Genomic DNA, 13,473 nt, shown 5'->3' with positions numbered 1-13,473 from the left:
ATAAGGAGAGGTGTCAGGCAGGGCAGGGAATGTGTGTTAATTGGAACAAGTTTGCCTTTGCCATATTAAAGCAAGACTTTCATTCATTTGGTTTAGTCAAGAACTGCCCGCTTGTAGACATTTCAATCTACTATACGTTAGATATGAAGGACCTTTCTAATGAATGAATTATATGAAGGTAACAGATAGAGAAGAGTTACAGCTCTGAAGACCACTGCAGCCTGATCAGTTTCTCTGGGTTTATTTATCGGTATGTGTTTGAGTAAAAGGAACATTCTTTTTATTGTAATGCATGAATGGTGCTCTCAATTATTGTTTATTTTGTTTCCATAAATGATGGGCACACTTAATTTGTGATTTTCTTTGTGATTCACACTGACAAGCCACCTGTGTGGTGGGCGTGGCTAATAAAGGGCCTTCCTGCATGCAGCTGCGCTGAGTTGCAGAGTGAGTGCCATGAGAAGCAGCAGAGAGTCTCTCGTCTTTTTCTTTGTCCTCCACGTTCGGTGCACCCCACAGTTGAGTTTCACAACGAGTAGCCGCTGTAACGGGCTGCTCTGCTAACAGTAATGCATGAAGTACTGACAACATTTCTCTGTGTTGGAATTCTACTGATACTGGAATGGCTGACATACATGTAGACATTGAGATTCAAGAAATGTTTGGAGTGGTTTTTTCATTTTCTTCAGAGCTGCGTCTTGAATTTAATTGAAATGTAATGAATTCACTCATCTTGGACTCTGGTGGTGGTTAGGCTATTAATAAAAAATGTTGCATAGGCAAGGACATGTATCAATTAAATTCAACTCCAACCTTTATTGAATTATTTCCTTCATTGCTAACCATAAGTGTCTGAATATTGCCCTGCCAGAGAAAAGCTGGAATGCAGAGTACTAAATACATCCCCTTCTCCTTCCTGTCCCTTTGCTTTCTTCTCACATAAAGCAACAAAGAGCAGTCCTACTGATGTCACCTTACAGGTATGCTGTAGTCCTCAAAACTGAAAACTGAATGTCCCCTTGTCAGAGTTATAAAGAATGTCTTCTTCATCTTCAAAGGGACTTTTCATTTTCGTTTTTTGCACAACATTTCTGAGAGACAAATTGCAAGTATTTTCACATTAGCGTTGAGTCTTGCATTCCTCATTTCTGGCCTCTTAAATCTGGTTGTCTTTTATTTTGAAAAGCAAGGTGAGAGAACATAATTATTCAAGCGTGAAGGACATGTGGCTGAAAGCTTCTTAAAAAACAGGCACAATAAGTGGATCTTGTGATCAGAAGGTGTTATAAAATCCATGCGTAAATTACTCATATATTCTGTGTTTGCTCTCCATTCATTTATTTATTCTTAACTGCCAAACTACAGCAGTGTTGTTGCTACAGGTTTCTATTCAGAGTTGCTATTGATTGAAGCGGGGGTCATCTGCATTCACACGCGACTCTCCACATGTCGCCTCCACCAGTCTCTGACAGGACTATTGATCAGGAGCTGGGGTCAATAGTTACTCACATTAAATGATTTCTTAAGGCAATTCATGTCATCACAGTATTGCATTGCCATTGTGACTGTGTTCTCTGATCACTGTTATCGATCAATTAGAGTTCTTCTTCGTGTTTGAGCCTTAAACGTTGATGGACGTCCTTAAGTGTTGAGTTCGATGTGGATTATGCTGCTGGTGTGAAGAAATAGCTCAAATAAATACATGTTTGTATTTATTCTCTGCTATGATTGCTTCATTGTTTCATGATCTGGATTAAATTAATGAACTACTAAATTAATCAGGAAGACATTATCACTTCCAAAAATGCTAGTAGGCTACTTTCTCATTTATCTGTGGTGCAGGAATGAAATGTTTGCACAACCCGGAAATGAGTTAGCGTTTTTCTATTGGTTTCCTCGTCTCAAATTAAAGGTTTTTTAAATGTTATTTTTATAAAAACCCTGAAATAAGGTCCATAGTTTATTCAAGCTTTATTTTACGACATAAAATACATCACTTAATACCTCACTGGTGAATAAAAAAACAGAGGTTGCAATCAAGTGTCTAAATGAAATGACTAAACGTCATTAGCCCAACGTTAGCCTCCTTTAGCTTAGCGGTGGAGACGTGAAGTCATGTGACCGTGCTGTAGTTCCTTTATAGCCCAACATTAGCCGCCTTTAGCTTAGCGGTGGTGACGTGAAGTCATGTGACCGTGCTGTAGTTCCTTTACAGCCCAAAATTAGCCGCCTTTAGCTTAGCGGTGGTGACGTGAAGTCATGTGACCGTGCTGTAGTTCCTTTATAGCCCAACATTAGCCGCCTTTAGCTTAGCCCTGGTGACGTGAAGTCATGTGACCGTGCTGTAGTTCCTTTATAGCCCAACATTAGCCGCCTTTAGCTTAGCAGTGGTGACGTGAAGTCATGTGACCGTGATGTAGTTCCTTTACAGCCCAACATTAGCCGCCTTTAGCTTAGCAGTGGTGACGTGAAGTCATGTGAACGTGATGTAGTTCCTTTATAGCCCAACATTAGCCGCCTTTAGCTTAGCAGTGGTGACGTGAAGTCATGTGACCGTGATGTAGTTCCTTTATAGCCCAACATTAGCCGCCTTTAGCTTAGCCCTGGTGACGTGAAGTCATGTGACCGTGCTGTAGTTCCTTTATAGCCCAACATTAGCCGCTTTTAGCTTAGCGGTGGTGACGTGAAGTCATGTGACCGTGATGTAGTTCCTTTATAGCCTTACGTTGGATTTTTAGTTCTTTTATTTTCTGTGCTATAACGATATCCAATGGGAAAATCCCATTTCTTTTGGTCGAGGGAGCCAATACGATGCTAACTTCTATATTTAAGCTCTGCTATACCCTTATACGCCCCTTTCTAAATACTGTGCACTGCTCAGGTTATATTTCATACTAAAACTGAATGGTATCCTGAAGAAACACTCCTGTTGGTATACTAGTGCATTTTTCCGGTTCATTCAGTGGAAATGAAAAACGCAGAACTTTTTACCTTCAAACTCCAAGAAGTTCAACACAAATACATTCAAACTTTTGTTCACATGTCCCTGCTTTACCCTCAACCTCGCCTGATGCAATATCCCTGGGAACCGAGTAAAAGCAGAAACAGAATGGAAACTTTATTTCATTCTGAGATCCCTTTTGTTGCAAGAACTGAGCAAAAGAAGACACCACACCATCTCTCTCTCTCACACACACACACACACACACACACACACACACACACACACACACACACACACACACACACACACACACACACACACACACCCCTCACATCTTGTTAATTCCCACTATAATGCACTGTATGCTTCTTTCACCCTCACTGTGTCTTGTCTCTACACACACACATACACACACACACACACACACACACACACACACACACACACACACACACACACACACACACACACACACACACACACACAAACACACACAACACACACACACACACACACACACACACACACACACACACACCCCGTAGTTGGTAGTCTATGCTTATCGTGCAAGACGAACAGGGACATCAGAGTATCCCTGCTGACCTGATCTGTGTGTTTATGTGGTGTGTGTATCAACATGGGGAGCCTGCAAGACGCTGTTGCATTTATTCCCCTGCGTCTGCACTCAGGTCACTGATTTCCCCGAGAGTAATACATATGGATAACCTTGGAGCTGTTGTTACTGTAATCCCCACATAGGTTACAGAGTCCCTATAATGTGACTGTGGGACCAGGGTTATTTTTCACAACTTGATTATTTGAACTACACGCACAAACACACTAAATCAATTAATAATATGGATAAGATTTGGAGCTTAGACCTGCAATATTGGTCATGAGGGTGGTAGCTATGTTAAGGATAATATGAAGCGAGGAAGTGAAAAAAGAACAGCAACAGGGAGATCAGGAGATGGGTGCAAAGGTGTTTTTTTTAGTTACACGGCTGAATACTAAATAAACCAGAGACTTGACGCTACATCTAAGATGATCCCCCAGGAAAACTAATGATTGTTGTCAACAGCTGACGTTGAAACAACCGGACTTCTTTTTGTGGATTGATATGACTGCACAAAGTCCCTTGGTTCTGCCTAGCAACAGTCTGTTAGCGAAGAATAAGTGAATTTTAAGAATATATATGAGTAGTCTTCAGGTAATTGTAGTCTAGTTTAAAAGACACAACTAAAACCAAACAAAAGGACAGAATATGAACAGAAATACACATTTTAAGCCATATTTTTGCATATTTTTGCCATCTGTTTCAGTTTTACAGACTATTATCTGAAGTAATAGTGCAGATTCAAATTTATTTGATTATAATTGCTCATAATAAATCATCAAATTGTAGCTATGATTACATTTCTTTCATCTACCAGGCTGGAAAATCAATAGACTATCCTACTCATTAAATTACAGGAGCTGCATTAGTAAGTCAATATACAGAAAACTGTTATTAAAGATAATAATCCTCCTAATCATTGCTGTCTCGGTCCCTTTGGTGTTGTTGCTTTTATTCGGTGTGAACTTTAAAGAGCTGAAGCTTTATTAAAATGCATTCAGTGACGGCGCTGGCATTATTACATTTCTCACCATGATGTTCTGCTTTTTGTTTTCATATTAAAAAGAAATTGTTCAACCGAGGCTCCGCATGCAACCCAAAGGCCTCGTTTGAGATACAGACATCCCCGTTTTTGGAAGAACAATCCAATTCATTTTGAGGAGCGTTTCTTCCACCTCAACAGATAATGGAGTGTCTCTCACCTGCTATATTTACTGCAGAGGATAAAGATCAAAACTGTATTCAACCCGCAGTGCAAAGAGGAGGAGAAGAAGACTGATCGATTTATTGTTGCTCTTACAATTTCACCAGGTACCTTTTAAGTTGGTTTGGGTTGGTTGGAACATGTTGGGTGCTATGTGTACGCAGGAGTCAATAAGTCAATGTCAAAGACTGGAATCAGAGTCAAAATCGACTCTAGAAAATTTAGCCGTTCCTCTCCATCACCTCTGAAGTCTGACAGCTCACTACAGCCAAAGGGAAAGCTGCACAAAGAGACTGAGACAAATGGGCTCGGAGATCCTTCTGCAGCGAGTCGAGGCATGCTTAATCATTTCAATGGGAAGGGATGATATGTCCACTGGGGGGTCATTTAAAGGATGATGGTAGTGGGGCTAAGACTATAGCTATTGAGAACCCTCCCTATGATGCCTTTTGGGGTTTCCCCTTTCCTGCAGTGTGTCATACAGGTTTTGGTGCATGTAAATGTTCTGCAAAGGCTACGATCCTTGTGATCCCCCCCCCCCCAACTGAAATGGCTCCATTGGACTCCTTTGTTTACTCCAGGAAAATAGTGACACTTGCGATTCTTTTGGCTAGCGCTCCAGAACATTGTGCATGATAGGCTAAGGGCCGGGACATCTATAAGAGGGTGACAATCACAACAGAGCCGGCCAGCTAACCAATCAGAGCAGACTGGGCTCTGGTTTCAGACAGAGGGTGAAAAGAGGTGATGCAGCTAGGCAGTATGAGAAACATAAAGAGCTTGGACTGTCAGCTTGAGCAAAGGAAGCTGGTGACACAGAGAGCACCTTCTACTGTTAGCTTCACCTCTTGCCAAAAGTCTGTTCTCCTATCCTTTGACCATTTCTGGGTCAAAAATAGGAAGAACAGCGTTGCACATTTTTGAAATTATCCATTCAGTTAACAATCAAACTAGGAGAAATGTGCCAGATGGTTTTAATAATACATTGGCCTTTCTGCTCATTCGTTTCCATTATCATCTATTCTTTTTTTATTATTTTGGGCCATGCAGCAGTGTCTGTTAATGATGAGGAAATGAATCTGGGTAATAATGTTCTGTGGAAGGAAATGGGCTGCTGGAATAAATCTTGGTTATGATGTTGAATGGCTGCCGCGTTTTGGAGGGTGTCTGTTTAATTCACATGTGAACGGAGGACAGATGTGATGCATCATGACAGAGAGGGGAAGAGTCGGCGGAAACAGGGGAAACGACATCAACACGGATCAAAGTTTATTTACATGTGACGGCTGACATGCAATGTACGAAACCAGATCATTGTGTCTCTACATGCAACATAAGTATACTAAAGAATACATGAAACTCATTCAAAAGCTGCTGTATTTTGAACAGTGACCACTGAAGAAGTACTTTTCCAGTAATATGTCATCAGGGATTTCTCGAGAGAAATATAGCATGAGGCGTTAACGTCACTTCCCGCCCAAATTAAGGCCCATCCACACTTTCCGGTGAAAATTCTGCATTAGTGCGATGTGGAAAATAATAGTTCCTTCATGTCTTAAAGGCTTACAGTCATATATTACATCTCAAACAAAAAATAAAGCAAGAGCTCCGGTTTCTTTACTTCCTCTCCAGAAAAAAGGAGAGTAAAAGAAAGGATCAGAAATCTCAGTCTCAGTGTCAGCCTGCTGCCTGCCACTCGTCCCCCGGCAGACCCACCGGACATCCATCCCCTATTTATCCTCCATAAGCTGTCTCTGCCGTCTGACCAGACATCTGACCCCATCTTCATATTCCTGGACTCATTAAACCCTTTCTGACCAACAGAGATATTGTTTTCTGGCATCACTTTAACATTTTACGGGGAAAAAATCTGCATTTTGGTTTGAGTTCGCACGACCACACTCAGAGCCCTCCTGTTACCAGGTCTAGACAAAACCCTGGTCCCTACTGATGATGTTAATCACATTTTAATCATTTAGTAATAGTTTTCAAACTTCAGTCAAACTCTTGGATGTTATTTTGGATTGATGAGCTAAATTGTCGTGAAATAACATCTTGCATCCATAAATAGGAGTGAGGTAATGGTCTGTAAAGCTCCCTCAGGTGAGAATCAAACAAATAAACAAGACATGCAATGTTGTTGTTCCAAACTGAGGAAGCAATGACCATTACAAGATTAAGAGAAAGCCTTTGATTACTTATGGATCACCTTGGTGGAACAGAGAAATATCAAAGACTATTGTATTGTAGAAAGAATGAACAGTCCCTAAACCTTCATTGAAAGGATCAAACGTCCTGCTTGTGTTTCAGTTTTTCAGTAGGATGTTGAGCCTTAGTTTGGTCTTCTTAAAACACGCAACAAGATACCGTACCAAAAGAGACAAAGATGAATAATTAATGGACTTTGAAACTAATTGATTCATTGAGTTGTACATAAAGATGTCAGATCATATACACGCTTTTACTGGAGCTTTTCTATCATAACAAATCAGTGCTTGCATGGCTTTTGTTAACCACATTCACCATTGTATTAAATGCTCATATCATCTACACTTTCCTTATATTTTACACACAGATCCCCAGCCTGACACATGGTGTTATTGGAAACTTTGGGATGTCTATAAACTTTTTTTAGAACAATTTTTAGCAGCACAGCATGAGTTTGTAATGAATGCACCCCACCGGCAGGTCTGTGGGGTTTAAGAGGTTTTAAAAGGCCATTGGGACAAAAAACCTCACAATAGTTTGTCCCGACCCGAATCGTGGAAACACCACTGGGCTCACATCACTCTACCATTGAATATAAATGTGCTTTTTCCTGTGCGGGTTGGTTAGAGTTTTATTCTTTCCTTTCAAGTATGTTTCTCTATTCTGCAACTAAGAGCGTGACATTTTTATCCATTCTGCTATATTCATAGACTTTCCTGGAACAAGCTATAAAACCAGGGAAACAGCATATATTGATATCTCTACGGGTTCCTGGGAGACACCTCTTCATGGTCTTCCTCTCCTCCACCGGGTAACAGCCACAGACTTAAGAGGCGTTTGATGGCAACCAATCCATCGATATTCTACTGCTTGTCCAGGTCACAGAGGAAGCAGTTCCATCAGAGGACCTCAAACGTCCCTTTCTCTGGCCACATCAACCAACTGGGGGACTCCAAGGCACTTCCAGGCCAGCGTGGAGATGGAACAACTCCTACTTGTCCTGGGTCTGCCCATCGATCTTCTCCCAGTGTCTGGAAAACCTCCAGCCAGGTGGTATCCTTACCAGATGCCCAAACCACCTCAACTTGCTCCTTTCAATGCAAACAGCAGCAGTCCTACTCTGAGAACCTCCTGAATGATTGATCTTACCTGATCCCTAAAATAAGAGGCCACCCTCTGTAGGAAACCAATTTCGACAGCTTGTATCAGCGATATTGTCCATTGGCACTGATTGTTACCAATGACTGTTAGAAGTGTATGAGAGGTGTGTAACTGGCTCTTCATCTAGAAGTGAAAGTGATTGTTTGTGTAGATGTCATGCTCTGAATGAGTCCTTTTGTCTGAGCGATGGACGAGTCATTAGTTATTCCGGGCTGCAGGAGAGAAATAACTTCTGCAGGGAGCTTCCCCAGCATGGGGCTGCTGAGGAGGGAGGAACTGAAGCTTGTTGTTAGCACTTCTCTCTGCAGGTCATTATTAATATGTCCATCCATGCAAGTCTATAACCAGTCGACAGCGGGGTAAAAAAGGAAGTCCAAGAAGCTCTGGAGTTAGAGCAGATTGTCCACTAATCAAAGGGTTGGTGGTTCAATCCCTAGCTTCAACAGTTGTTTGGGAGTGACAGGAAGTGAAGACATTTTTAGATGTGTTAGTTTTATATATTTAAGAAGTAGTCAATGTTACTCTTACTCCCTTAAAGTTGAACTCTTGACCGTCTTCTCTAATAAACAGCAGAGTGCAGAGAGGTATTTTTTGCTCATTTCCCCGATGCTGTTTAAGATTTCGGGGTTCAATCTGAGTTGAAGAAGTCACAATGAATCAGACGTCTCATCTTCTGAAGGGAAAACACTTCAGGGAGTCAAACTCAGCAAGACCGGAGAACAAACTGAACCAAAATAAACATAATGAAGCTGTGCTGCTACTTCCTGTCAGTGTTCAGTTGAATGACATGAAAAGTCTTGCCAAACTTTGACAAAAGTTCTGCAGAAGCATTTCATAAACTAAGAAAGTTAGAGGGAGTTATAGTGGTTTATATTTACTGTTCCCATTATGGTGTTCATTTAACTAATGTATGTACATGCTAGTATATTCTGCGAACTGCCTGAAAAATAAATGTCTTTCTTTTCACACATGCAAAAGGGAAACAGTTCTGATTGAGCAACAGTATGGATTAAGGCCGGGTCAATCAGAATTAAAAGGATGATCAGTGGTTCTGCATGCATGGGCAAAATAGATGCTTACAAATGTGTGTTTATCTTGGCCGGGTGTTAGGGCTAATTACTAATAACAAGCCTGTCATAGTTGATGGATGCAGCAGAAGCAGGAAGGACCTAAAGGCACACTCAGGGACCTGTAGATTCTGCTAAGATACTTTTGATAGTGTTCACAAAGTTTGGAGCATGAAAGTCCAAAAGACAGGTAGGAAAAGCAAGATTAAAGGCAAACAAAAATGAATGTGACAACAAGGAGAACCACCACAGAACAAATGCGCTGGTATAAAAAGCGAGTGACTGCAGGAGAAGTGGGAACAGGTGAGCAGGAGTTCTGCAGATCTAACGACGGACAGGTGAAACTAATCAGGGATAGTGATCGAAGGTACGAGGGAAGTCATCTGAAACGATAAATGACATGACGCACAAGTACAAGTACAGGTCAAATTATGAGAAAGCTCTTTAAAGTGCTGACCTTCACGTTGATACTGTCAGAAAGTCCAACATTTAGTAGAAATAAGAGCAGTTGTGACTAGCATTAGCAGTATTTCACAAAGATGCACTGATGGATTTAGTTGTTTTTTTTAACTAGGTCTTATGATGATTCATTCGTGCTTTGAAGGCCCTGACAATATTTCATAAAAGCATTAGCACAGTGAAAATCTGTGAGCGAAACCATCATGAACGTGCATTTTTAAAACAAACCTATTCGATTAAAGTAGATTGGATTGGATATACTTTATTCATCCCAAATTGGAAAATAACCCGGGTCCCAGCAGGGGAAAGTTAGCAGCTACTTTACAGGTAAAAATATAAAATAAATTGACTCAAATAAAAACTAAACATACAGAGTACATATGTATGAGTAAATCAACATAGGAAATCATTTACTGTATATTAGTATCAAAATAATATCCAGGATAATAAGACTCTACAGAATAAATACGATATAGGACATAGGATATATATGCATGACAAAAGTAGCAGCAGAAATATTCCTTGCTACATGAATTAGCATCATATCTGTATCTCTATTTTTACCAGAAGGATCGCAATGAAATCCATTCATGAAATCTACCCACAGCATGAGTTGGGTGCAGCAAAAGATTGCGTTGCTTTTTTTACTCGCAATTCTGTGCAATCATGAGAGCAGATGTAGACACCATTTCACCCCCACATGGTTAGACGCAATTTATTCTGTCTCTTTAGCTTGCAAACGTCTAAAAAAGGGTCCGGAAATAAGTTCCACCCTCCCAAAAGCAGGCTGCAGAAGTTTAACAGCTGAGTAAAAATGATAAAAGGCAATCAGACGCTGGGGTTAGAACTGCGAGGAGGTTTTTAACTTCTTGATTGCAGGAAATCCTTCCTCCGCTCCTCATGCATGCCAGTGTGAAAGCAAAGAGGCTGTCGCTGCACCACAGTCGATCTCAGTGGGATACGGAGCTGCTGATGGTGGAAGTAAAATGTTTGATCAGGGCTGACTTATTTTGGCAGTTTCCCAGAAGAGGACAGAAATAGTCCTGGCAGTCGTTAAAAAAGTCAAACTAGCAAACAAATAAACCTTTTAGGAATTAATAAATGTGGTTTGCAAAGAAAAACATAAATGTGACGTTCCCCAAAAATAGTAGGGGATAAAGGAAGTAACCACATTATTAAATAGTGCAAAGGATAACATAAAGACAGGAAACTGATTTGTAAAACCAAAAGATGCTTTTTAATATTTCAAAAACACAAACAAACACACCAGTTAATTCAAAACTCACATGTAAAACCTTCAAGACTCCCAACTCTTCAGTTCCAGCAGGTAAAAAGAGAGCTGTATGCACAGCACAGCCCCAGAAAAGCATTCATCTTGGATAACAAATAACCGGGTACCCCATGATGCATTGAGGCACATTTGTCCCCAAGCCAGTTTAATTAAAATAATCAATCTGGAGCACAGCGGAGGCTCGCCTTTGTTTGCAAGTTATGCCCCTTAAATTGCATTATTATGAGTTATTAATATTTAATGGTAGCTTGGGTGGCATTTTAGGAAGCCTGTGAGGTCTGCAGGTGTGCCAGGGAAAGTGTTGAACTTCGAAACCTAATATATCAAGTATGAAGATATTTTCTGGTCACCCACTTTCTGAAAAGTTGTTGAGCCATGGATTCAGTTGCTGCCTCTGCACACATATTGTCTTTCAATGGATACAAAATATCTTAAAACACATTTGTAGATCATCATTTAACACCGAAAGCATTTAGGGAACTATTGTGCTTTTTGGGGTTTTCCCTTTCCTGTAGGTTTTAGTGTATGTAAATGGTCTGCAAAGGCTAAGTCCGCCTCCCTTGGACTCCTCGGTTTACTTCCTGAATATAGTTACATCGCACTATGTAATGGTAGTGCTCCTATTGGCTAGCACTCCAACACATTGTACGTGATAGGCTAAGGGGCGGGACATCTCTCAGCACTTGACCAATCACAACAGAGCCAGCCAGCTAACCATTCAGAGCAGACTGGGCTCTGAAACAAAACACCAATCTGAAACCTGAAAATGAGCAAAATAGAGCCCCTTTAAAAACACATATTTGTATTTATAGAGGATCCTAAATATGAAGAACAGGATACAGGCGGACAGTGTGTTAGCTCCCAAAGGTGTGTGACTGCATTAACACCTGCATATTTGACATTTGCAGTGAGCACATCTGATGAAGAGCGCAGCACTTACAGCATCAACTCGCAGACGCTGATCATTTTGAGCACTCTGGCTCTGCTTTCTTCCTCATTGCATTTGTCAGACACATCTCACGATGCAAAACATGACAAACAGGCGGGAACATCTGCTATACCAAATGAGAGAATATGGCAAAGATTCAATGTGCAGACAGTAAACGGGCACATCATTACAACCAAATTACGTCAAGCCTCATGCAATGATGAAAACTGTATGATTCCTTATCCCATTCATCCTTATTAAAATCCAAGGATGGATAACCTGAATCAGATCAGCCTGGGTTGTGATTGAGCTCCTGTTAGCTAGCTAGACACGTTTTTGTTTGTGGTAGCACATCTTTAAAGACTGCACCATGCTGGTACTTAGTAGTCTAACATACTACACCATACTTTAAAGCAGTGCTTCATGTCATCCCTGCTAACTTAAAAAAAGGACTTGTTTTCAAAAACTCCCAGAAAAATCATGTCGATCACGCAGCTTAAAACATGCAGGCGTATTAGCTTGTTAGCGATTTTGCTACCATAGTAGGCCATGTTAATCTTAGAAGTTAGCAGTCCTCTGGGATTCTCCGTTCCTGAAGCGTGTGGATTTTCCCGTTTAATGTCCAATTTGAAGTGGTTATAGCTAATGTGTGTGGTTTTTCTTCCAAGTGTAGATAACAACATCTTGAAATCAATTGAAACATGTTGAGGTTATCCATAATGTTATTCAGTTCTACCTCCATCTCCACCATTTCTACCACACATCAGTGAGTCCTTCCACATATATCTCAGGAAGGTAAAACAGAATATCCACCAGGACCCAAGTAGATACTCTGGGACACACCGAAAGATGAGGGGATGCAGGATGTTGTCTTGTCATATTCATTAGGAGCCTTAAGGTCACCGAGGCCATCATCAACCAGCCTTTATTTGATTTGGGCAGAAGGGTGAAATCTTGTTATACCTTCTAATGAGCAGAAAATATTACCCAGAACCCTCAGAGCTGACGAAGGCCTGTCTAGCACCTTGTGTTGATGACATGTTTGCCCCTGTGCAGGCTCCAATGGAAGGGCGAGGCTGGGGACAGGGCGCTCACCCGACACGCCTCGGATGTCTTCCTCTGCTTGTTTTTTTTTTTTTTTCGCGGCTAGACGACCGGGAGACAGCAAGTGCAGGTTGCTAATGAGGGCACTGCTCGCTCTCCATGACGCTCAGCTCATTGCCAAGGTCGCTGTCGTTACCGAGGCACACACTGAAGTGAGAGGAATGTGTTGTTGAGGCCAAAAAAAAATAGGATTCCTCATCAGACTGGAAAAAATACCAAATCAAAAAGACCAAAGCGAGGATTGAATAACCTGTTTTCAGTTTTTCCTCATTAGTATTCCAGTATTAATGCAGTGGTTGTAAAACACACTGTATCACAGCAGCTTTGGGATCCGTCCAGACTCTCTTATTTCTTTTAAATTATTTACACTTTAGTGCTTTGCTCCCAACCTTGAAGTGCTTTTCATATCTCCTTTTTTTCTTTCTCATAAAAGCTACTACCCACAGAAGTCCTGGTGGTGAATGGGCACTCTGAGAAGCATTTTAATGAAC

Source organism: Eleginops maclovinus, chromosome 23, assembly GCF_036324505.1.
Source record: "Eleginops maclovinus isolate JMC-PN-2008 ecotype Puerto Natales chromosome 23, JC_Emac_rtc_rv5, whole genome shotgun sequence".
Classification (NCBI taxonomy): domain Eukaryota; kingdom Metazoa; phylum Chordata; class Actinopteri; order Perciformes; family Eleginopidae; genus Eleginops; species Eleginops maclovinus.
Note: the sequence above shows the minus strand (reverse complement) of the source record.